General features: G+C 49.6%; 1 protein-coding gene across 1 annotated transcript in view; it reads left to right on the top strand.

Annotated features, from left to right (window-relative positions):
* Positions 1-1,655: 1,655 nt before the first annotated feature.
* Positions 1,656-25,017, top strand: part of NGF (nerve growth factor) — a 49,920-nt gene continuing 26,558 nt past the window's right edge. The window contains exon 1 of the mRNA XM_059137597.1: positions 1,656-1,722. The gene's annotated coding sequence lies outside the window, so the exon portion shown is untranslated. The remainder of the gene's footprint in view (positions 1,723-25,017) is intronic.

Raw genomic sequence — 25,017 nt, 5'->3', positions numbered from 1 at the left:
CCAAAGTATGTTCAGCCCCCAGGGTGTATATGAACAACTCAGCAGTGAAAGAGCCTTTGCTGGGAAATAATGAGCTCAACCCAAAGCTAAGGCTGACTTTCAATTCTGGGACTTTCTTCCTATATCATCCTTCTCAGCCTGCATCCATGGAGTGGACTTAGGTATCCTGGCAAAGGTGCCAACAGAAAGAAGGGAAGAACTCAGGCCGATATGTCTTAAGGGCATTGCCAGGACCTAAGCAGAGCCTGACTTTGCTCAAGTGACCTGCCCTGGGCATAAAGGGCCGCTTTGGGGCTTAGAACAGGAAGCCCCCCCCCCCCCCCCCGCCCCGTGTCTCACTAAATCCCAGTACCTAAAGGTGACCTTTGCCTGAAAAGTGCAGGCATGGTTTCATTAGAAACCTCTCTTTCTCTCTCCCCACATCTGTTCCTCCAGTGGCATCAGAAACAGGGTAGGGGGTTCAGCGTACAATTTATGCAAGGAAGGAGTGAAGGCATCGGAAGCTCTCCCCCCAGCCCCGGAGGGAGTTGGGGTGTGAATTTTCAAAGACCTATGGATCCTCCGGAACATGACACTTAATGATGCGCACTTGGTGAGAAATCTGCCTTGCTAGTTTGGGGCTGCGGTGGGAAAGGCCAGGCGGGGGATCCAGAGGAGCTCCCCTGTGAGACTTTGAATCCAGGAGCCCAAGAAATCTTGGAAAGACAGCCCAGAGATCCAACTTCACTTGAAGTCCACACTGGGAGGATAAAAAGGAATTTGTTTAGGGCCTAAGGTAGGGCACCAGGCTCTTTCTGCCTAGATCAGCTTAGAGTGACAGAACCCTTGCAAAACTGAAGAAAGCAGCAGACCCTCTAGCCAGGAAAAAGGCACACACTCAACACAGACATACAAATTCGCCTACAATTTCAGAGGGGTCAGCAGCCCCAGCAAGGAAGCTTCTGGAACCCAGACCGGTAAGTTAAAGCCCTGAGTCTAGGTCCTGCCACATATCCTATAGCCTTGTCCCCATGCCAACTCGCTCCTGCTGGGGGAGGGGGGACGGCTTTAAAAAAAAAGCTGGTTCTTGTTCTCAAAGCCCCCATCTTCCCCTGAATTGGAGGAACCCTGGCACCTGCATCTGGCCAAACTCCCCTGGGTGCTCTTTTCTCCCGGGGCGATGGGTGGCGTCCCAGGCCACAAGCTCTCCGAACTCCTCTCCCGCTGCTGTGAGCAGAGGCAGCCAAACCCTTGGGCACGGAGCGTGACGTCGGGCAGACCCCCCGGAGCTCGGCCTCAGGCGACGCTAGAGGCAAGGGTGGGGAAGTGCGAGGAGGTCGGGACAACTCCGCCCACAACCGCCTGCTGGCCCTAGGATGTTCGAAGCCCGCACCCCCGCCTGGTGCTCCAGAAAATCCCTGTCCAGGCCTTGCCCGCGAGGCCCCTCCGACCCTCGTGTGTTTCCCTTTGACCTCTGGAGGTTTGAACCTTTCCCCGGCTGTGTCGAGCCAGCCCTCTTGGGAGCGATCGACCTCTAGCACCCAGGACCCACTACAGCCCGGCACCTCCGCCCACCAGAGCAGGTGCGGGGCCCGGGCTGGGGAGGGTTGCAGTGGGGGAAGGATTTGGAGTGAGTGACTCAGGAGTCCGGGAGGAGGGGCTAAGAATTCAAGAAGCTTGTGTTTGAGCAGCTCGGCGCTCATGCACAGCAGAGAGCGCTAGGAGCCGGAGGGGAGCGCAGCGGTGAGTCAGGCTGCCCCGAGCCGAGCCCCGAGAGGGACGCAGCGCGGGCAAGGGCGCGGGCTAGCGCGGCTGGGCTCCCTGGGAGACAGTGCATGGATCCCGGTCTGGCGAGATCTCTGGGCACCCCCGAGGCTCCCGCGGGCTGAAGTGCAGCCGTGAGAGGAGCGTCCCGAATGGGTGCGGGAGCGCGGGAGCCTGGGCAGGCGGGCGAATCGCGGTGGTGCTGCTGGTGGTGGTGGTGGGCAGCGCTCTCTTTCGTCCCGGAGTTCTCTGCCTCCCGATGGCCCGCAGTCCGGGGAGGCAATCCCGGAGGCTGCAGTAGCCGCATGGCGATGCTTGGGGCTGCTAGTTCGAGGGCTGGAAGGGGACAGCGCGCAACTGAGGAAGCGCGAAAGAGCTTCGAGAGAGGGATGCGCGGGCTGCGGGCGCGCCGGGGCGAGAGGAATGGTGGTCTGCACCGCGGAGGGCCAGTGCGCCCCGCGGAGGGCCAGTGCGCCCCGCGCTTCGGCTGCTGTGTGCGCCGAGTCCGAAAAGTGCCACGCCGCCCCCAGGTACCGGGACGACCCGGTCAGGGCGCGCTAGAAGTGTTGCAGGGAACCGAGTAAGGGTCTTCGGGCTCCTCCCCGCGTTGCTGGAGGGCTGGGAGACCCGAGTGAGGGGCTTGGGACCTCCAAGGAGCCGCGCTGGGCCCAGGTCGCCAAAGCTCAGCCCTGCTACCTGGGTCACACGCCTCACCTCCAGCTGTCTACTGCGAGGTGTAGGAGAAGCTGGCGTGGAGGGGTGGTGCGAGCAGCGCCTTGGGTCCAGGCGGCAAGAACCAAGGGGAGGCAGAGAGGACCCAGGGGTCAGGAAGCGGCATCTTTGAGGCAACATAAACAAGTGGCTTAACTCTGTTTGATACAACTCTCCTTTAAAAAAAAAAAAAAAAAATCTCCGAGATTCTCGTGGAAGGTGTTTTCTGCTTGAACTTTCTCTTCCCTTGTGACTTGAGAGATTAAAAAAGATCCTGCTTGCTAGGCTGGTTTTTCCAAGTTGTTCCAGGTTGGAAGTTGTAACAGTTTGAAGGATAATTTATGGGTGTTTCATGCATTAAAGTGTATTACAGCAAAGCCTTTTGGGTGCTGTGGATATTAAGGAAAACTTAGTGCACGTTCCCAGCTGGAAACCAAAATAGTGCTCTCCTGGGTGTCTCTGCCCCATCTGTCATCCAAGGCCAATGGAAATCCTGGAGAAAAGGCACTTGATTAATTGTCCTGGCTCCATCCTCTGGCCCCACCCACTGCCAGTGCCAGCCCCCTCCTCCCCTACACGTGCGTGGCCAGCTGCATTCTGGCCAATTCAGACATAGTGGTGGAAGGCCCACCAGTGACATCTTTGCAGGGTCTTCAGACTCTAGAAGCTGTCAATTCAGCCACGGGAGGGGAACACTTCTCCCTCCCAGAGCAGAGCAGAATGGGCAGCGGCACTTGGGTCCTGCCCATACTTGTTGAACAGTGTTTACAGGTTGTTTTGTTGTTGTTGTTGTTGTTGTTGTTTGTTGGTTTTTACTGAATATCTGAAACTTTCTCCCTGTGTAGAGGAAAGGCTTCATTGGATCTGGATGGGTGCCTTCTGTGGGTCTTGTTCTGGAATAAGTCATATGTAAGTCTGGGCAACCCAAATGTCAATCCACGATGGGCAATGTTCCCAGAGGTTCAGAGGGGACTGTGGGACTGGGCAGCAGTGGTAGGGAGGAGTGTTGTGGGGTCTGCCACCGGAGCTGCTGGCCTTGACTAACAGAAGAGAGGCATGTTCCTCCTACTTGGGTTGTTGAAGGGGGCCGGGTTAAGGCCACATGCTGCCAAACTCCTCCTCTTTTTCCCAACATCTTTAAGCAAGGGCTGAAAAGGGCAGGCTTGAAGGGGAAAGTGTTAGGAGGCGCCGCAAGTAGGAAACCGAGGTCTCTGGGGCATGGGGATACATGTCTTGAGGAACTGTAGGAGCACCTGGGAGGATTCATAACCTGCTGCTAGGGCCACGCCTTCCCCGGGCGGCCATCTTACCCCTGAAGCAGCCCAGGCCTGCTAGCCTGTCGGGAAAACTGGGTCCCAATCGGGATAGTCATCCTAGTCGTGGTGACTCTTTCTGTACTCTTAGTCTTTCTCCAAAGAGTGAGGTTCTTGCCTCGTTCTGTTGCCCACCCTACCCCTCCCCCAGCCGGGGGGCCAGAGGGAGGCTTGACGCTATTCTTCCATGGAGAGATCTGTGCCATGGCCAGGAAGGGGGCCCCAGCTGCCTACATCAGCAGGGAGGGTAGGGCATGGCAGGGCAGGGCTGGAGCCTGAGGGAAGTTTCTCATCATTACTGAGATTAAATTGATGAGAAAATCTCACCTCTTTGCTTTGAAACAAGTGCTGAGCACTACTGCAGCACATTCACTGCCCTATTGGGAGGGCAGCCACATTGGGGCTGCAGAGAACTTACCCGGAGACATGCTGCTGCTCTTCCCCACTGTGCCTGGAGCAGGGGTGAGGCCCAGGCCCCCAAGCAGCCATCAGCGCAAGACCCGGTCCGGAGCCCCAGCCATTAGTCTTCTCCCAGTTAAGAAAGGAGACTGGAGAGACTGAGGGGGTCCTGATCATGCCTTGGAGAACTTTACCTATAGCAAATACTCTGCTCTCAGGGCCCAGTGGAAGGTTTGCCGAGGATTCCCTTAAAATCTCTGGGTATCTCTGAGCAAACAACGTGGGTTCCCAGAGGGTTTCTCTTTCTTTGACTGGCCCCTCTGATCTTGCAAACCATCAGCCAAATCGTTAGCTCTCAAGTTTAGCCAGTTTTGAGAAATCAGCTCAGCGATGGGCCAGTTTCACAGAACAGCATATGGTGGCATCAGGCAAATAAATGTAGATGGAAGACCCTTCCCCAACCCATTCCCAAGGACCTTTCTACCTGGCAGTAGGCAAACAGTTCATGTCCTGACTCCAAAGAATAGTAACACGGGGATGGCCCTGAGCCAGAAATGCAGCTGGAGAAGCCCAGGCACTGATCTTTTGGTTGGGTGTGCACAGGGATGGAGTTGTCCCATCCTTGGAGCCAAGGAAGCTAGACCTTCAGCCACAGTGATTGGCCAAGACCAGAATAATGACGACATGTCATAAAGAAGAGTCTCTTGTGCTTCCTGATGTTTTCATTATTCTTCAATTGGCTGCTTCACGTGTTTTTGAGGAGCCTTTATAGACTGCTGGCTTTAGACCTTGACATAGTAGGAATTGGACTGAAACATGGAGATAATCTCTTGACATTTTTCTGCTGTACTTTGGGCAAATGGTCTGTGATAGTTTCCTGAGTTGAGAGACGGAAGAGAAAAAAATGTTTGCGACTTTGAGCAACTCAGTGAACTTGTCAGGCTTTACTTTTCCAATCTATAGGATTATTGTATTGAATTAATAGTGTTTCCCAATGCTGGGGGACAATTCTTGGTTAAGTGTGACCTACTTAATGCAGGAAGTTTAATGTCCTTAGCTTGCCTACTAAGTGCCAGAGGTCATGGTGACGACCAAAAAATGCACCCTCATACATGGCTAAATGCCTATTAAAAGGATAATACTGTTCCCAGTTAAAACCCTCCTTTGGAAATTACCAAAAAGGGCCCTTTTTCTAGGCCCTACTGTGAGGGCATCAATTATTTCATCATTGAAATGGGGCTTCAGAAGTCCAGCCCTGGGCTTCCTCTCCCAGAACCAGCGTGTCAGGCTCCAGGAGGCCATTGGCAGGAACCTCACTGCTGTGGTCCTGCCAGGCATCACTCTTTGCCTTTTGTCAGTGGAGCTTGACTACAAATGACCCACGTGAAAAGAAAACCAAAGAGAGTAGGGGGAAGGGACAGGTGGTGTTAGAGCATGGCTGCTTTTCTTCTCTGCCATATGCTCTTAAAAATACAGGCAGACTGCTTGCCCCGGGTGTCCACAGCTCTGGGAGGGAATCCTTCCCTCCTTTACTAAATGGATCACATTCTGGCTCTGGGAGGTCCTTTCCCTGAACAAGAGAACGAGGAAGCAGAACTCTCTCCAGCATGGCCAGCACTTACATCAACATGGGAACATGTTGATATCAAATTAATACAACTGTGCCCAAGCTGTGAGAATAAATGGGAATCAAAAATGGGACATTTGATGGAAAAAAGCCAGCGAGCAAGACGATGCGGGAGAGGTGGTTCTTGTGACCCTGGATTTATTCTCAAGGAGAACAGCTCACGTTGTGCCTAACCCCGCCCCAAGCTCTTACCCAGGACAAAAGATGGAAGCAGTTGTTATTCCTAGTGCCAAGGGCCAAGATGAATGCTATCTTTGGAGGGGATTTTGGAAACACCTGCTTGCTACGCATCCCCAAGTAGCAGGAGAGAAAACTACTGAAGCCATTGGGCAGCAGAGTTCAGAGTTGATTCCTAATGGGTTGGGAGAGGAGACATAAGAGACTTAAGGAGATTCTCTAATGAGACTGAGAAGGGTCTGATGACACAGTCTGTCAGGTGGGACTAGCAACAGTGCTTTTTAAATTGCCCCAAGAGTTGGACCAACTCTTCACGTGTGGAGGGCTTCTCATTAGTGGTACTCTTAGTGGCAGACAGTCAGGGTTTCCTGGAGAATCGACCATGAAGCTGAGCAGAGGGAGCCGTGTCGACAGTGCCTGTGGTGGCTTCGGCAGGTGGAGAGCCCGCCAAGTGTGAGGACCTGGCTCCCGAGTCAGTGGGAGTGAACGGCGCCAGCTTCCCACAGAAGCCATTCCATGTCGAAGGCTGTTACCATCCACGACTCCCAGCCTCGTTTCCCGATAACCACAAAGTAATTGCTCTTGGGGACCGATGGGCTGATTTCCCCATCCCATTTCCTTTGGCTGAGCCTTCCAGTAGCCAGGGTTGGTGACCTTATCATGTGTCTGCCTACTGCAGCCTGTTCCTCAGTGAGCCTGAGGAGGACCAACCATCCAGTAGAAGCCATGAGAGCTCAGCCTCTCTCTTAGGTCCTGTGTCGCCTCCTCATCACAGCAGATCTGAGGCATGGCTGGAGTGACTTGCATTTCAGTCTGGTGAATTGCCATCCTGTTTGGCCCGGCGCACATCCAGCTTTGCGGCTGATGCACTGAGCTACCCCCTCATCCTTGTCAATAACCAGAAGTGGATTCCCTGAGGTGTATGGGAGTGGCCAGGAGAGACAAGATCCCTTTTGGACGATGATTTTGAAGTTGGAGCCATGCTGGGCTCTCACTGCCTAACAGGTGCTGGAGTAGGTGACTGGGGGGTGATCACACAGCAGGAGGTAATCACACAGCAGGAGGGCATCTCCTCTGTGGGTTCCTCTTCCATGATACAGGAGTAACAACAGTACCTGCCCCATCAGGCTGTCAGAAAGGTGGGTGGGTGGACGTGTCGGACACGGGACACACACCAGCACAGGCCTGGCACATAGGAAGCCCTCTGCGGGTATGAGTTGCCCTTCTCCATGTTCTCGCTTAGTATGGGGCAGCCCTCCCTTCATGCTTTCCACTTCAGCTCACGCGATCTCATCGTTACACTTTTTATATCTCTGCATATATAAAACTTTGTCGCATTGGGAGAAGAAATCTCTTGGTAGCATTAAAGGCTTCTCTAGGAATTTACCCACCTATATTTGGACCTCCTGTAACTAACACTCTCATTTTGATAGAATTTTAGCCAAACGCTTCATTTCTCAATGATCTTTGCCTCCTCGTACCCGGGGTTAAAAAAAAAAAAAAAAAAAAAAAAAAAAAAAAGACGCATGGAGAGTCTCGTGTGATTTTCTTCCAGCGGCAAACTTCTCAGACTTTCAGCGTTGTTATGCAGTGCTCTCTAAATAAGGCATTTCTTGAGAATGGCCATTTGTACTGGCAGCTTGAAGAGTGTTTTGGTTTCTTACCCCACATACCAACGCCTCCTCCTCCAACCACTTGTGTCTTTAGGATTTTATGTATCCTATCAAGTTAACAAGAGAAGAGAGAAGGAGAAGGTGGGTTTCCTATGACAGCAGAGCAGCCGTACTCCCCATACCCAGGGTCTGTGGCTGAGCAGCTAGGGCTGAACCTGCGGTTAAAGGGTGGACAGTCCCCACCCCGCTGGGGAGGTAGGTCCCCTGGTTATCAGGCCACCAGATTGATTTTCCTTCTCCCAGATTAACGTCTTTATTACTGTGCTAGTCAGGGGACTGGGCACAGGGGTGGGAGGGGGTTGTCTGTGATAAATATGAGTCATGATCCCACCCAAGGGCTTGCTCAGGAGTCAGAAATAAAATGGCTTTACAGGCTCATCAGATAATGTAAGTGGGGTGAGTCCGGAGGCCAGTGGGGACCACAGTAAACTACAGAGAGTGTGCCCCCATTGAAAGGGGACAGGCCTTCTGTTGCTCTGCAGGGTGATGGGTCCAGGGTGGCCAGATCTTTCAACTTTTCAAGAAAAGTCAAAACTTGGAGCCCAAATGTGCAATTTCTTCACTTTCAAAACATCCATGCAGACCAAAAAGAATCTGTTTGCAGGCTTGTTTATCTTGTCGTTTAGATTAACATGCTTGGGGCAGTGGAGAGCAGCATCAGAAGGGGGACAAGTGGAAGAACCGCTGATGTGGCTGTTAAGAGCCACAGGAAGGGAGAGGTTTGAATAGTGTGGTGTATTCCGGGGAGGCTTCCTGGAGGTGGCATGTCCTGCAGGTGGGCAGGGTTGGTTGCAAGAAGCCCTGACACAAAATCAGACAGACACTCACTTCAGATCCATACTCCACCTCTTCTCGGTTCTCTGCCGCATTCCTTAATGCCTGTATGCCTCAGTTTCCTCATCTGTAAAAAGGAATCCTAATGTCGATCTCGGAGGGCAGTCATGAGGTGAGAGAGGAGAATGTTGGAAAGCGCAAACTTAGCCCAGAACCTGCAATGCAGTGAATGTCCCAGAAGCCTAATGCTGGGGCTTGGGAATGGGGGTGTGGGTCGGGGGTAGTCCAGCCCAGAGGGCTTTCAGAATGCAGGGCCACAAGCATGAAGGAGAAGGGTCCCTCGCTGAGCTCTGTGGATGATTGCTTTTCAAGGTCTTGGATCTCAGTCACTTTTTCTGCCCCAGGAAAGGGACAGAAGGTATCGGTTATCTTTCTCCTCTCCTGCCCGCCTCCTCCTTCTCCCCAAGGCCTGTGGCCACGTGCCCACTTGTTCTCTGTCAGGATCCCACCCTTTTAAAAACCCGACCCGGGCCACAGCAGAAAAACACAATGCTCCTCAGGAAGAAGGAAAAGTACTCTGGGAAGCTGTATAGACACGCACGGCAAATATTCAAGGAATTCTTAGGAATAAAAAAAAAAAAATTCGTAAATCTGGATTTTTGCATGAGGCCATCACAGGAACATGTTTTCTCAATTAGCGTGCACATTGCTTGAAGTGAAGTCACTGAGTCCGCATCTCATTGGGGCTGACTCGCGCTGAGCCATCTGATCTGGACTTCTCTTTCCATGACCTAAATCTCATTCAACCAACCCTGTCACTGTCCCTAGCTGTCGAAACAGAATTGTCCCCGAAATCCTAAACCGGGGTGGAGACATGCACACTCCCCTACAAAGCAGTCTGATTGCAGATCCTAGGTGTACTCAAGAAAAACTGAGAAAGGCAGCACCACTCTTGATGGTGGATGGACGGATTGCCACAACCCCTTACGTGTTGCTTTTCCTTTGGCATTATGGCGAGATGGTGAGCATGCATTTCCCCATGAGAGCAGAGGAGTCCTTTAGGTTCTAAAAGCAGAGAAAAGAGTTTCTTTTGCAAGCATGCATCAGCTGCTTTTAAAATATTGTATTAGTTGGTGCCTGAGATCAGCGGTTATGTTTCTGGATGGTTTCCTGGACTGACTCTTTTCCAAGCAAAGGGCTTTGTCAGATATTTGTAATTTCTGAAATATTTGATTAATGATGACCCCTCCACCAGAGGGATGGTCCAGAGTACATAATTAGCAGCATGCCTCAGAAGTAAAGATACTGCCCAGCATCCAGCAAGATCAAGCAGGAAGTTGAAAAACATTTCAAGCCAACTGCCATAGAGTAGAGAAAAGGAGAATGTTTTTCAAAGATGAAGACCCATTAGGGGGCTGTGAAACCAGTCTAGTGGTACAGCTCTCTCTCTTTTAATACAAGAGACTAGAATAAAATTTTTAAAAGCCAGAACGCATTGCATGTAGCAAAGGCAAAGTATACATGAGACTTCTGTTTTAGTTGTACATATGCTTAGGCATACATGTGTGCAAACTGGATCGTGATGGGAAATGAATTTTTTCACTGTGAGTCACTGAAAAAGGTTAAAAGCTACTGGTAGGGACGATAGCATGATTTAGGAAAGGGCGTAGCTCCAAAGCCAGACAGACTTGGAGTTCAGTCTCCGCTCTGCAAGTCCCACTTGTTTGATCGCGGGTGACCTAAGTTCGCACGGCCTCCCTGTCCTTCTCCGTGAGGTCACAAGGATTCCATTCTCATAGGGCCATTGTAGATTAAACAATGTAGATTAAACAATGAATTGATTAGATTAAACGACAGTGTAGATTAAACAATGAAGACGTGTGAGGTGCCTGCCACCAAATGGACCCTCTGGAAGTGAGAGCTGCTATCAGCATCTGTCTTCTCCTTCCTCCTCTAACTCCTCCTCCTCCTTCCTTATTACTCCTCAACCTCATCAGAATTATGACTTCCCTAAATGTGATTATTCCTGAGTTTTGCTGTTTCCCTGGCAAACTGAGCAAAGAGACAGCAACAGTCGTCTCCTGTCTTCGTTCCCACCTCCTGTATCACCTTTCTCCATCTCCGACTTGCAAAGCCCTCTTCCTGTGATTTTGTTCCCCACTGGGGACCATGACATCATTGTCCGAGGGGCACAAGGCGTCCTACTCTGTCACCAGGAACCGTCAGAGGGGTATCTCTGCCTTTCCTGGCCATGTGACCAGGATAAATGCTTTGGTCCTAGTGTGGGTGCAGTAATTCTGGAAGGAGCTTCTGTTCCCACAAATCACATCCTTCCCGTTTAGTATATTTTTATAAGGGCAGCAGAGCTAAGATGCCATTAAAATGTTGACATTGTCAAAATTCTAAAGACGTTCCTGCCCAGAGCAGAGAGCCTAACATTTTCTCATGAGCTAGGCTCCAGGCGGCCCCAACGCGTGGGGTTTAACTTTCTCTCCTGGATAAATAACTTAAAGGCTCCTCCTGTGGACACCAGAGCGGCCACCGTCAGGCAAACCAAACCCTAATCTTAACTCCAGCCCTCACCCCAGCCCACGATGTGTCACTGACCCTAGACCTTCCCTTCCCAGCGGAGGGGACATGAGTGACCCGTGCCAAGATTCTTCTTTGGGGCCACAAAGGTGACATGTCCCAATTTTCTTGAGAGCCTAGCTAATGCAGCCCCTGAGGACAGGTCAGTGGTGACAAACTGCCTGCCTCTTTGTTCCTGTGGAATTGTCACCTCCCCCCTCATCTGTGCTTCTTCACGCTCCCCTGGGGCTCATTCCAACTCTCTCCTCATAAAATGCCCTCCCACTGGGCCCCATTTTCACCACTAAGATTCAGAAAGGATTATTAGTGATTTCTCCTCAAATGCTGAGTTCCTGTCCAGACCAAAGATTTAATGCTCCTTTCTGGGGCACTTAAGACATCTCTATTTGAGGTTTCAGGGGAGTGGGGCAGAAGGGGAGAAAAAGGACCTGGTTCTCAGGGATAATTTTCATCTCCATTGGCGTATTATTCCCTCCTCTCCACCACCCATTCCGCCACTCCCTATAAAATTAATGTCACCAGGTCAGTTGCACATTGTAACTAACGTTTAGAACAGAGGAACGTCCGTGTGTCAAACCCAGCTCCCTTCCCGCAGGCAGGTGGGTTTTACTGAGCCAAGCACGGGAGTTGAGGGAGGCTACAAGGAAAGCAGCCAAGAGGCTGTTTAAGTACATCACCGTTGCACCTGATTTTGTTGTTGTTTTTATTTTCAAGGAAAAAACACACACACACTGACTGACTTTTCTGTACCCACAGCCGGGGGGAGAGGGGAAGAGCGTATTTCTCCCCTTTCTGAAACTTGCAATGACAGATGGACTCAATTGTCCCAGAACATGACACACCATCAGGAATGTTTCTTAGGCATGAAATGAATTACCTTTCTTTTCATCCGGGTTCAAGAGTGTTGTGTCTGTCCTTTCCTGGGGAAAGTGTGAACACCCAGAAATGTTTTCATTTTCTTTTTTGAGGAGGTCAGACACCAAAGCCTGACTCCATGCTTCATGCCCACGTGTCAGCATCTCTGTATCTTGGAAATGAAAGAAAATATTTGGGGGGAGGGAAGGGCTTTTAAGTGTTGTTGTTTTGAATTTTTCTTAAACAGAGCGGGACATGTCAGGAAGTACAGGGCTTAATAAAGCGAAACTACATTGCAAAGATTCTTTTAAAAGATCTTTATAGTTAAGCAAAATAAGGATTCAAATTGGCAGGGTACACAGAACGTCCATCTTCTAATCATTTCACCTCCTGAAATGATTATGGACCTATTACAGGATTCTGACTGGCAAACTCATGCTTGGGAAAATTCCACAAACCTGTCTGTAGTTCTTTCTTTCAGGGGTTGGGAGAGTTGTTATATAAGGAAGAAGAAGTGGTTAAGTCAGACAGGGAGTTCTTATTTCATCTCAGTAATACCGAGATTCGGGAGACCGGGGGTTTACCCTTGGCTCGGGCTTCTCCCAAGTTCTGTAACTTGGGCAAATCCCAGAACTTCTCTGAGCCTCTCTGAGTCTTAATCTGATAAAATGAGGGTAATGATATTGCCCCTGTGAATGGGTAGAGCTGGCTGAATAAGGTTGCCAGCTGCGGGAAGCACCTTGGCCGTGGGTATAAAAGTAAGACGTGAGACTTATAAAAGGAGTGTGAGACTCCTGGTACCAGCGCTGGCTCTGCCCTTGGTTGACTGGGGGTGGGGGGCAGGGTAGACCCCTAACAGTCACTTGCCCTGCGCAAGTGATCCTAGCTCCCTCCTGCCCATACTGACTGCAGCAGCAGATGGGAAAGCATTTCCTATAAGCCTGGGCAAAAATGAGCCATTCCTGCCACAATGGGAACAGAGCCGGTGCCAGGCATGGAGTGGGCCCCTAATGTAAGAGGCCAAGGGCACTGTGGAAAAAGTGTGAAAGTGGAATCAGACTCTCCAGGGTTCCAGGCCCAGGATTGGGGCTGAAAACACATGTGATTGACAGTGACTTACCATACCTCTCCAATTTTCAGTTTCGTCTGCTGAAAATGGGACTCATAGTACTTCTTAGGAAGGATTAAACACGGTGACTTTTGCTTAGTTGTTTGCGTGGCCCCAGCCTGGTTTTGTAGGGTTGTTGGCACTGAACGCAAGTGGATATGCCTAAGGAGCGGCCCGACTGTTTGGTGACCCGGCCGTGGACAGGAGGAGGCGCTGGAGTTACCAGGCCAGATGTAACTCGTGTGCCTTCTCCCTTCTCTTTCGCCTTGGCTGGCTTTGTCTTCTGATTCCAGATGTTGGAGTGCCCTGGAGCTCAGTCCAGGCTCCTTCCCTTTCTGTGTCACTCTCTTCCTAGATACCTTATCCTCCCTAGGTGTTAAATACCACTTCTGTATGTCTGTTTCCAATGCAGACCTCTCCCCAGGCTCCTGGCTCTTGGGCGTTACTGTCATGTCCTCTTGGATATTGTAAATTTAGGTCTTACTTTAGTCTTCTCCCTTTTAGATAATGACATCATTATCCCCACAGTTGTCCAGACCCCGAATCTAGAAATCATCCTTGATTCTATCTTCCTTGTCACCTTTCACTTCCCATCCACCAGCAAGTCTCGATTTAACATAAATTCTGGATCCAGTCACTGCTCACCATCCCGCCACTGTCCAGACCATTATCCCCTGTCCTCCATATTACTAGGGGCCCCCTCATGCAGCCCCCTACCTCCACTCTTCTCCCTCCCCAGCCTTTTCGCCCAGCTAAGGTCAGAGCACCCTTTTAAAGATGCCAGTCATGGGGTGCCTGGGTGGCTCAGTTTATTAAGGATCCCACTCTTAGCTTCAGCTCAGGTCATTGTCCCTGGGTCGTAGGATGAAGCCCCACATTGGGCTCTGCACTCAGTGGGGAGTCTGCTCGAGATTCTCTCCCTCTGCCCCTCCCCTTGCTCATGCTCACTTGCTCTCTCTATAAAACAAATAAATAACATATTTTAAAAATTAAGATGTCAATCTTTATTTTATTTACTTCCCAGGCCTCAACCTTCTAGTGGGTTCCCATTAAGGACTCAAATCTATAGTCTTGCCATGACCTTATTTCAGTGGTTCTTAGCTGGGAGTGATTTCCCCCTAGGGGATATTTGGCAACTTCTAGAGACAAATTTTAATGTCACAAGTGAGGGTGGGGTTAGTGACACTGGCATCTAGTGGGTAGAGTTCCGGGATGCAGCTGAACAGCCCACCATGCACAAGATGGTCCCCCACAACAAACAATTATCTGGCTCAAAATGTCAGTAGGTTTGCAGACCTGCTAGGAGAATCCCTGACTTCTTATGAACTGGATCCCTTCTCTCTCTCCAACATCCGGTTTTACTCCTTTCCTTGCCTGCTATGTGGTAGCCACACTGACTTTCTTGTAATATCTTCAGCATGCTAGTGCTGTGGTTATTGCCTCAGGGCCTTTGCACTGGCTATTTCCTCTATTTGGATAACTTCTGCCCACAGATCTTCTTTGCATGGTTCCCTTTTCATCAATTGGTCTGCTCAGATGTCCCCTCTTGATTGCCCTAATTTATTATTTTTTAAAAGACTTTATTTATTTATTTATTTGACAAAGACAGAGAGTGCCCAACCAGGAGGAACAGCAGGCAGAGAGAGAGAAGCAGACTCCCTACTGAGCAGGGAGCCCGACGCAGGGCTCCATCCCAAGACCCTGGGATCATGACCTGAGCTGAAGGCAGATGCTTAACAGACTGAGCCACCCAGGTGCCCCTTGATGGCCCTGATTTAAGATATCTATTTTACCCTCCCACCAAACCCTGCCACCAATAGGCTATAGTCCTTTACCATGCTTTATTTATTTCACAGTACTTAATTCTAGTATTTGTTTGTTTCAGTATTAATCTGCTTCCTCCACAGGAATGTAAGAATGAGGGCAGGAACTTTGTTGTGTTGGTGAAGTGTGCATCACGTAATAGAAGCTCAGTAGGTGTTGGTTGCATGAATGAAGTTGATAAGTATGGCGCAGACATGGATTATGACAGAAGGTTAGGAAGGACATCAGTGGGATCCTGCATTTCAGGGAAGGCTTCCTGGAGGAGGCATGACATGGGCTGCACTGCAAGTCTGTGGAGTCTCCTTCAGCTAAGGGGACCCAGAGAGAGCAGGGCTCAGGAGGCTTGGCCTATTCTGGTAGATGTACAGAGGAGCTGTTGTAGACAAGAGCTGGATGTGAACTTTAATATTCAATGGGACAGAGAGCAAGACTGGAGGGCTCTGAGATGTGTGACTGAAGAGAGGAGTCAGGGAAGGGAGGTGAGTGGGAGAAAAACAGGAGCAAGGGCGCAAAATCTAAGCTCAAGTTGGTTCTGGTCGGGAGCAGACCCCAGAAGAGGGGGAGGGAAGAGTAGTCAGCTCCAGGAGAAAATCTCTGGGTCAGCTCATCCTGAAGGGCCACTGGTCATTCCTGGCGAAGGGGGGTGGGGGCTTGCGCCATCATTTGCCAGGAGCCCGGTGAGGGCCTCAGTAGGACCTAGAGCACTGGGAAGGCCAGCGAGGGGCAAAGTCAGGCATCCCACACAGCCTGGCAGAGACTGGGTCCTGAACAGACACACTGACCTGTGTTAAGTTGGTACCACATGAAGTAATGATGCAAATCGTGGTTCAAAGATAGTCTTTGATATCAGACATTGGTCCTGTTCTTCAGTTAAGGAAAGTACTTCCTGTAATGTCACAAGTACTGATGTTTAGCCCAGGGCAGGTGAAAAGGAGATGCTCCCACGTCCCCAGATCAGCCCCCTGTGCCACCTCACAAAGGATGTGGATGTCCAGTTCTTGAGGCAGGGGTGGGGAGTCGCTTCAGACCAGGGATCATTTTCTAAGGTCTCAGGATTCCAAGGTGGTAGATAATGGAGTCTCCTGTGAGAGGGGAGTGCCTGGTCCCAAATACACAGCTCTGGTTGTCCCACCATCTCCTCCAAGTGACACAGTATGGTCAGGGTCTGTGCCCTCACAGCCACCTCAGGACACTTACTCATAACTCTGGTCCTTTTCACTGCGTGGCTACTTCTGAGGATATGACTACAGGGGATTAGCTGGCTAACACCTCATTTTATTAGTCTATTAAATGTAGCTTGAATGTAATACACCTCGGATGGAGACAGCCTACCAAAAATACCGTTATGAACATTTATAAGGTCTAAAAGATGATGTCATGGTGATGAAATTCAGATGTGTCGCATTACCCTAATGTCTAATTTAGCCCTGACTCAGTCCATAGAAATATGTATTTCCCCACAGACGTGGTCTCATAGTTGCCTCGGAGGGTGAAGGTGATGAGGTTTTCTGTCACACTGCCTCGGAAGTCATGAAACAGCCGAGGGACCATCCCTTCCCTGTTCCCTCAGAGAACCTGTCTGCCAACTTGTCACTGGGCACCCCCCTTCCCTCATTAGGTCCCCTTCCTGGTGTACAGAGGTTTGATGCTTTCAGACTTCTCCATCAAAAGTGACCTCTGACCCTTCATCTTACTAAGAAATATGGGGCTGATAAGTGCTGAGACCGATGCTTATCCTAGGTGCAGATGTTTTTAGCAGCCTTCATATTCTTTCCATCAGAAGGCAGCCAACCACTCACAGACAAAAGGGCAAGCAGAAGGTTGGCTTGGGTCCTTCCTTCCTACTGATTGTGTGACTTTATTTATTTTGCTTGTATGGTTTTAAATACATGATATTAACTCCCTTTGATTCTCAGTTTCCTCAACTATAAAATTGGAATAATAATAATAATGATAATAATACATCCTTTATAAAGTAGTGGTTAAATGAGAGAATGTGTGTAACCACACAGTATTTGGCACATAAAAGCTGTTCAGACAGAAGATATATTTTTTTAAGATTTTATTTATTTATTTGAGAGAGAGGGAGACAGAGTACAAGCAGGGGTGGGGGTGGGGGGAGGAGGGGCAGAGGGAGAGGGAGAAGCAACTCCCCACTGAGCAGGGAGCCTGATGCAGGACTCAATCCCAGGACCCTGGGATCATGACCTGAGCCGAAGGCAAACTCTTTTTTTTTTTTTTTTTAATTTTTTATTTTTTATAAACATATAATATATTTTTATCCCCAGGGGTACAGGTCTGTGAATCACCAGGTTTACACACTTCACAGCACTCACCAAAGCACATACCCTCCCCAATGTCCATAACCCCACCCCCTTCTCCCAACCCCCATCCCCCCAGCAACCCTCAGTTTGTTTTGTGAGATTGAGAGTCACTTATGGTTGTCTCCCTCCCAATCCCATCTTGTTTCATTGATTCTTCTCCTACCCACTTAAGCCCCCATGTTGCATCACCACTTCCTCATATCAAGGAGATCATATGATAGTTGTCTTTCTCCGCTTGACTTATTTCACTAAGCATGATATGCTCTAGTTCCATCCATGTTGTCGCAAATGGCAAGATTTCATTTCTTTTGATGGCTGCATAGTATTCCATTGTATATATACCACATCTTCTTTATCCATTCATCTGTTGATGGACATCTAGGTTCTTTCCATAGTTTGGCTATTGTGGACATTGCTGCTATAAACATTCGGGTGCACGTGCCCCTTCGGATCACTACGTTTGTATCTTTAGTGTAAATACCTAGTAGTGCAATTGCTGGGTCATAGGGCAGTTCTATTTTCAACATTTTGAGGAACCTCCATGCTGTTTTCCAGAGTGGTTGCACCAGCTTGCATTCCCATGAAGGCAAACTCTTAACCACTGAGCAACCCAGGTGCCCCTCAAACAGTAGATATTCTCACTAAAGTATTAAAAATTTGGAAAGTTAAATTTCAGATATCAGTGACTCATGGAAATATTTTAGAGTTTAAGGACTTCATACTGTGAGAGAGAAGGGGATTGGAGTTTAAATCCCTAGACAAGGAAGACACAAGTTCAATGTCATGGTGTTACTGTGATTTACTACTCATTTGTAGCGTGAGCCTCAGTAAAGCCATCTGTAAGATGGGGCTAGAAATCCTTACAAAATGACTAACAGAGCACCTGGCACATAAGCCTCAAAGAGTTTAGCACTGTTTCTATTGTAGTCACAACCCGTTTTCCCCATACTAGTTCTCCACCCACTCTTTTCTTAGGTCCAGCTTCTACATACATGGGACCACCCTGTTCCAGAACTCTCTCCCACCTCTCTGGGTCTGTTCCTACCATGGGGCATTTGCAGCCAGCTAAAAATCACTCCCACAGATTTCTGGGATCCACTACTCACTGCCTCCATGTGGCTTTGTTATGCTGGGCACAGATGGGGAACGGCCTCTTTCCATTCCTACCAGGAACCTGGAGGTGGTCCTACCTGGCTCTCACCTATCTTTCCTAGGATGGCCACAAAAGAAAGGGAACCTTGACCCCTGAAATGAAATGACCCCTGAAATGAATGTGTTTAGCAACCAGCAAGGGGGAAAAGTGGCCTTAACTTAGCTTTGGCTGTTGGCTCTGCCAGACAGGAAAGAAATCGCAGAGACAAGCGTCTTCTGTGTTTCTTAGACTCTGGAAAGAAGTAAATTGTAAGTTGTTTCATTTATGATAAAAACTAGTAAAATATTCTGAAGATGTTTCTATCCACATGACCCAAGCAGATAGGTCAATATGGAGGGACTTTTTGTTCCACCAAAATTGGTAATGAAGACTCATTCTTACTACCAAGGGGAGATCTGTCTCAAAGTTAAGTATTCAGCAGGCATCCTTGAGCTCTCAGCTGCACTGTTCTGGGCTTTTGTGGGCAGCAGGGATGCTTACGACTGCATCCTGCCCACAGACACTTCTCAGTTCCCTTTTAATTCCAAGGAAGTCTGTAGCCTTTTGGGAAAAGAATGACAGCAAGGAATCTAATGCCACAGGGCTGGCTGTCAGATGGATTCTCCTATGACCCAGTGGCCTTGGACAGGAAGAGGAAACAGAAACATTTCATTATAAGATTTTCTTCTTCCCTTCCTTTCTCTTTCTCTCTCTCACAGACACACACAGGCATGCACACATGTGAACACATAGAGACACAAACACACATACATCACACACACAGACACACACACAAAAGTGGACCCATTGCTGTAATTTGAAAATTACACTATCCTTCTGAAGTCTTGCCATCTTTGTTATACATATATATATATATAAAATATGTCATATCAATCAATATATCAACCATATAGATCAATATAAAATATCACATATGACCCATATCACATATGTTATATATCATACATGGCATATAGGACATATGTGTTATGCATGTCATATACGGCGTGTTTGTCATGTGTCCCATATGGTGTGTGTTCCATATAGCATACATGGTATATATGACATATATGTTACAGGTCATATGTGGCATGTATAATATATGATGTATATATGAATGGGAGAAAAAGAAGGAAAGAAAACCAAAAGACTGGGCGCCTGGGTGGCTCAGTCGTTAAGCATCTGCCTTCAGCTCAGGTCATGGTCCCAGGGTCCTGGGATTGAACCCCACATCGGGCTGCCTGCTTGGCGGGAAGCCTGCTTCTCCCTCTTCCACTCCCCCTGCTGGTGTTCTCTCTCTCGCTGTATCTCTCTGTCAAATAAATAAATAAAATCTTTAAAAAAAGAAAACCAAAAGGCTGGAGGATCAGACCTCTAGAGGATGATCGCAGTGCCTAGAGCAAAGCCAAGGTCAGGCCTCAGCTCACTTCTTTCTTTCACTTGCGCCCGGTTGTTTACTAAGCACTAACTTTGTGCCATGCACTGTGCTGGGCACCAGTCATCCAAGGGGGCACAACAACTTCACGCAGCTCCCTCACGGGGCTCGTAGACTAGCCAGGAAGACAACGGCCAATATTCACCTGAGGGAGTACGAGTTTCTACGTCGGTAAGAGACTGCCATTAGAGAGGGTGTCTTAGTAGGGCAGGGCAGATTCCTGCAGGAAGGCATTTGAGGTTCGTTTGAGATCTGCCAGGCAGGCAGGGGGAGAAGGGCAGATGCTCCCAAGGTAAAGGACAGCCCTGTTTCCCCGTTTGATCAGGGTGTGGCTGGGGCTGGCCCACGACAGGCTCACACCTACTCCCCAGTAAGCTTCTCTTCTCGGCCCACACGCAGTGAAGTGGCACTGGCAGTTTCCAGTGGGAGCATTCACACCATAGAAAGCAGCAGGTGCTACAGACCGGGACTCCCCTCCCCTCGGACAGCCGATTTCCCAACACACCCTGGGCTCCATGGATTCCACCTGTTCCTACTGTTGGTAGCACAGACCCTGCCCTTTGAGCCAAATGCCTGATCCCCTTCCTGAGAAACTCCACGAAGGACCAATTCCCGGAAAGGCACTGTCAACAAGCTACTTGGGCCTTAGGGCTGTTTACTTCAGCCCCTGGGCCATCTGGATTCTCCTGGGATCCAGGATGTCCCAGCAAATTAATAGCAAGCAAGTAGCAAGCAAGAAAGAGCCCATTCTTGTGGTCTTCGTCGCACCCCTGCCATCTAATGATATTTTGTCAACCACCCACACCGGCCCAGCACTGTATGAGACACTTGGCTGGGCAGACCTCAAGTCAGGCTTTGACCCCTCAGGAATTTGGAGCCTGGCTGAGGCTGCCGGACTGACATTGTTCTTCCTTAACATAACTTGGGCTGCTCAGGGCACGAGAACCAGCGGCTGATGGGGATTAGGGGTTAGCACCGCCACTCTTCCCCCAGTCTGTTTCTGGGCACAGGAAATGCCAAGGGAGTGGGGGGGTCAGAGTTCACCATATATATGACTGAGTCAGGTTTTGGAAACAACTGATGCTGCTTCCCTTGCAGCCTACCGTCAGTTCTCTGAGGAGAACTCGCCAGAAGAAAAAGTGAGTTCTGAGTCCTTGTGAAGACCAGCAGAAAGCAAGGCTGGACGGGCATCCAGGGCACAGGATTTGCAGGGGAAAAGCACCTTTGTTTCCTGGGCACATGAGCGCTCGTGTGTGTGTGTGTGTGTGCACGTGTGTGATGTCTGCTGTGTGTACAGAATATGGGGAACAAACAGTGGCTGTGGACGGCAGTGCAGGTGCATGTGAGGAAAGCAGGCAGGGCTCTGAGATGGAGAATCCCACAGGGAGAGACCAGCCATGGGTCTGGTTGGGAGGAGAAGCCAGGCACCAGAGATGGAGAGAATCCCTTTCTGGCTGCTCCCTTCCGGTTCCGGGGCAGGAGCCAGTGGCTCCCACAGTTGGCCCCTGCTGGGAAAGCACCCCTTGTGCTATGAAGTTCGGCGTTTATTTACTACCTGGACCTCCAATCTGACTTCAAAGCTGGGTGACACCAGGAAGCCTCCCAGCCAGGATATGCTGTGAAAGCCAGACGTGAACATGCATGATTCAGGGGGTCCCATGAAGCCACCCCCTTTATCTGCCCCTAGCCCCACTCCAGCGCCACCGCTTGGGTTGATAGTGAGTCTCCAGGAGGCTTCCGTTGACAGCAAAACCAACAGCGATCAGGGCCACATTCCCAGCTACTAACACCTAGTTTCGGATTCACTTCTGGGTCCCCAGGCTGAGCGCGGAGGGTGACAGGGGACACACCGAGGGAGAGAGGCATCCCAGAGCGGGTGTGGGTGGGGGCCCAGCAGGGGTTCTGCCGGGGTGTGGGGGAGGTGCTGCTGCCCAAGCCGTTGTGTTGGTCAGTGCTGTGTGTATGGAGTAGGAAGGAGACCATGAAGGAGACAGTGGCCGGAGATCACAGAAGCAGTGGGGAAGGAGGCTGGTGCCAGGTGAGCCGCCCTCAGGAATGCAGGAAAGGGGGGGTAGACCTGAACCCCTGCCAGTCCTGTCCCCTCCGTCCCCTCCTCGTGCCTTTCCTGACACTGCCTTGGGTCCCCAGGGTGTCTCCCGGCCCTTCTGGCAATGCGCAGTCAGTCATCTGAGGGTCCGGGCCTGGGGGCTGGGAGTCAGTGAGAGAGTCCACAGCGGACCCTGACGAGCCATCAGGGGAGGGGCAGTGGGTATCTCTGGTGTGGTTGTGCAGGTTGTGTCCTGGGAGGGTGGCTAGCCGCAGGGATGAGTGGGGCCTCTGCTTACGCCGCCGTCCCCCTGGCATGAGGCTGCGTCTGCTGGAGCAAAGGGCATCTTCTGCTAATTCACACAGAGGCTCCCTACAGCCCAGCTGCACCATGATCAGGGCCTCCAGAGAGGATGGAAAGCCCAGAGAAGAGGGAAGGCAGCTGCTGTGAGGTCCCGGGAGAGGCCCCGTCAGTAGGAGGGAAGGGTGAGGACTAAGTGTTGCCCACTTCATGAAAGCTGGGCGGGCACAGGTTTATCTGTTTACTCCACCGCAAGGCATGCCGCCTGGAGATGAAGGGAGGCTCTCCTCATTAACATGGAAGTAATTAGCCTGTTGATGTTACTATGCTCAGTGTCTAAATATTGTTAAATAAAACATCTTATTGCTGATAATTATCCAGAGATCACAGAGAACACAGGGCTCTTGCCAGCAGCAGGGACACACTTGCAGTCACACAGCGAGCTCCAAGTGTTGACTCTGCTGCCACAGTCCCCTGTCTGGGGTCTCCTGCTGGCCTCTGCTGGGCAGCAGCTCCCCGACAGTCCCAGGTGAAGAGTGCCCAGATAAAGCGCAAATTATTCTCCATGGTCAGACCCTAGAGTATGTGGGTGACAAACACAGTGACATTGTTTCCTTGAGTGAGTCTTGTTTTCCATATGTGGGCGGAATTCCAGACTTGAGAATTCTGCATCCAGACTTCATAGATTTTTTTTTTTTTGGTCTGATTGAGACAACACAACTAATGATAAAGAACAATACTCGCCTGGCTTCTCAGCTCCAAAAGGCTCTGGGTCAAAACCTGACCTCTAAGGGATTGGAGCAGATCCAACAGCAACTACCATCTTCTCTCGTCAAGCCGCACCACAGGCTCCACAAGACCAGCTTTCTTTTGGCTTCTGGAGTGTGGAAATAGAGCAGATGTGCCTGCCTACTAATGTGCTGTAGGATGGAACCACTCTCCAGGCTTATTGAAATCAGATGTCCAGCCCTCAGAGCTGCCCTGCGAACAGATGGTGCCTCCAGCAAGCGCCATCACGTTGGAAAATTACAAGAGCCATGACTCCCTCTCCTCACTGCCATGTGAAACTCCGTTTTTACCAACTGGGCAAGAGAGAAAGGCCTTCTCTTCTCTGTCACACTCGGAGGGCACAAGCCTGGGTCGAAAGAAAGTACCTCTAGATAGCTAAAGTAGGTATAAAAAATTTAGATACCACAGACAGTTCTAGAAGGATGTGCTCTACATGTTGATACTAGTTACCTCTGAGTAGGAGGGATTAGAACAGAAAACAGGATGGCAAACCTGGAATTGTGCATACTTGTTTGAGAAACTTCCACTCGATCCCCAAAGACATTTCCAAGGTTTCCTGAGGTTATAAGGAAATTTTTTTAATGCAATATCCTTCAAGATAAATTTATCTTAAAATTCTAGCTACTTATTAAACCAGTTCTGTTGCTCTAAGATTTAGAAGTTTAATCTAAGTGGCATTGACTTTCTTTGAGATTTTTGAGGTTAAAATTATGTGATCTGGGTAGAACATGAAGTTGGTGTAAGTTTGTTGGTTAGCTGGTTGAGTTTTGAGGTTTGCTTTAGCAAATACACAGCACATATGCAGCCTCGGTTTCCTCCTCTGTGTACAAAGCAGACCTGGAACTACTATGAGTATTAAGTGAGGTCATCTATGTCAAGTATTTACAATCCATAGCATAGACCAGATATTTGATAAATTTTAGCTATTGTTAGCCATATATATGTAAATGAACTATATTTGTTTGAATGAAATGAATACACATAAAGATGACACCAGAGGCGCCTGGGTGGCTCCGTCATTAAGTGTCTGCCTTCAGCTCAGGTCATGATCCCAGGGTCCTGGGATGGAGCCCCACCTCGGACTCCCCACTCAGCGGGAAGCCTGCTTCTCTTTCTCCCAACCACCCCCTACCCCACTTGCATTCCCTCTCTTGCTGTCAAATAAATAAATAAAATCTCTCTCTCTTTTTTTTAAAAGCTGACACCAAGAGCTACAGAAAATAAGTGGGCAAAAGAGCAGATATTGAGTGTCTTCTTTATGAATTGGACTCACTTGAAAGAGATGTGAGTGTGAAACAAATACCCAGGGCCAGCTCAAGCCCTCCAGCCTCCGTGTAATGCTTAATCTGGTGAGGCTGGAATTTAGCCCCACAAGGAATCTTAGAGATAAGTCAGTTCAGATCATTTTACAGGTGAGGAAACTGAGCCCAGAAGTGGGATGACTTACCTGATGTCACTGAGTGAACAGAGATAAGATTGGCCCCGGAGGGACTGACTGTTATTGGTGCATCCGTCACATTGGCAGATGATTTCTCAGATCCTCTACTGTCTGATCGTAGATGATACTGACTCTCCACACCAGTGGGCCTTATACCACTAGTAAAGCACACGGCAGGCGGCCCAGCCTGGGCGTATAGTAGGTACTTGGTACATGGTTTGCTAATCCAATTCAACAATGGTTTTGACCTCTGAAGTGTCGGGTACATGCTCCGCACTGGAAGGGACAGGAAACTAAAGAAGATGGTCTCTGCTGTCAGGAAGCTTCCAGAGACTTACCAGAGAAGGCACAGCAGGGAACGAGGGGGTAATCTCAGAGAGGGGAGACTTGTTTAGTTTCCTCTACAGAAGACTGAAGGTCAGAAGTCAAGTCACATAGTAAGCCTCCCTGCACTGCTTCTCCAGGCTCCTTATCGCCGACAAGTTCCAAAGCTAGATATTTCCAAAATGTATACTTACAGCACTTGACCTCTTCCTTTAACTCCAGATTTCTATGTCAGCTGCCTACTCAGACTTTCCACTTGTGTGTCCCATAGGGATCTCATATTTAACATGTCCAAACCTAAACTTGATTCTGCCCCCGAAACCTGCCCCTTCCACAATGTTCTCCACCCAGCTGGAAGCCGAGCCATCCTTGATTCTCCTCTACCTCATAGTCCAGTAGGGAATTGATTTGCCTCTTTCCTTCCATATACGTTGC

This window comes from Mustela lutreola, chromosome 10, assembly GCF_030435805.1.
Source record: "Mustela lutreola isolate mMusLut2 chromosome 10, mMusLut2.pri, whole genome shotgun sequence".
NCBI lineage: Eukaryota > Metazoa > Chordata > Mammalia > Carnivora > Mustelidae > Mustela > Mustela lutreola.
This window is presented reverse-complemented; position numbering and strand designations above follow the sequence as displayed.